The following is a 1302-nucleotide window of genomic DNA, read 5'->3' on the forward strand; positions in this document are numbered from 1 at the left end:
TTTATATAAATATATATCATAACCTAAATATAAATAATTTAACAGCTTAAATTAGAAAAAAATAAAAATCTCGGGCGTAGCCCGGGTTAATCCCTAGTCTTATACAATAAAAGGAGGTTTTTTCCTCTCCATAGGGCGTTTGATGACATCAATAGAAAAAGAAAAAATGGGAATTGATCGATCTCTTTCTCGAAACAAACGAAAAGGAAAGAAAAGATGGCATCTAATACTTATACGTTGCGTTTCGTCTTAATGATTTCGGTTGGACTTTTAGATTCCAGGCCCATTAATGATGTTTGTCCCTTCGTCACTTTGCCCTAGACATTAGCGTCTCCGACGAAACTTCCTGAAATTGTGATCGACGAATGTCTTTACGTTTCCTTCTCCATAACGGCGCATTAATTCCTATTTTGCGCCCAGCTTCTGCGTAATTAACCTACTCTTCAACTCTGCATCATTCAATCGATTTCATAGCATCCCCAAAGTAACCGACTCAAGCTTCGACTATAAATATCCTCAATTTGAGCCATGAACAACACAGCTTCGATGAGATTAATAAGAATAGTCTATTCTACTTACCGATTACTGCGATTGTGAATTCCTTTATCTTCCTTGCCGATTTGAAAGATGGGCGCTGCTCCAACATTGCAGAGGTTCATTTGCTGAGGTTTTGGGAGGCGAGATGGGTCCTGTGCGAAGAGATATTGTGATACCTAAGCGTTGTACCCGGTAACTATGATCCGACAGGTAACGACCGCATTTTCTAAACCTCTCTGCATTGCCACAAAATAAAAAACCATCTGAGGTTTTATCTTCTTAATAGATTGCTGCAGGTGGTACTCACTCTATAGTTTGATACGCGAAGGTTATGTGTGGACTTGGGGTCATCCGTGACATCCCCATGACATGTATAGATTAAAATTAAAACTCACAAAAAGGCATTTGGTGCATTATTTGGCTACTACTTGAATGTTCGATTTTGATTTCCTCTCTACTGAAGAAAACAAATATTTGTTCCAGTGTTCAAGGTCCTCTGTCGGAGCATTTTGTAATGTGGCTCTTGAATAAGATGGGAGGCTCTTCGCACAACCCCTCATCATGTCCAAGTCCAAGGCCTCGATGTCGATGATCTCACTTTGGTTTGTTTCTTTCTCTTCCTTTTATTGATTCATTTTCTACTCACTAAAACCTTCAAAAGGGGACTCTGTTGTCAACTTATCTCTCTTTAAACTCACTTTTAGGTTGATATTGATGTGGGTGGCTTGCATTCAACTTCTTTAACTGGTAAAGGAGAGATATTAA

General features: G+C 38.9%; 1 long non-coding RNA gene across 1 annotated transcript; it reads left to right on the forward strand.

Moving 5' to 3' along the window:
• The first annotated feature begins 252 nt into the window (after positions 1–252).
• LOC106321693 lies at positions 253–1302 on the forward strand. The gene is made up of 4 exons (XR_001266118.1): positions 253–747; positions 824–908; positions 1021–1139; positions 1242–1302. It is a non-coding gene; the product is annotated as an uncharacterized LOC106321693 (long non-coding RNA).

This window comes from Brassica oleracea, unplaced genomic scaffold (assembly GCF_000695525.1).
Source record: "Brassica oleracea var. oleracea cultivar TO1000 unplaced genomic scaffold, BOL UnpScaffold02483, whole genome shotgun sequence".
In the NCBI taxonomy this organism is placed as follows: domain Eukaryota; kingdom Viridiplantae; phylum Streptophyta; class Magnoliopsida; order Brassicales; family Brassicaceae; genus Brassica; species Brassica oleracea.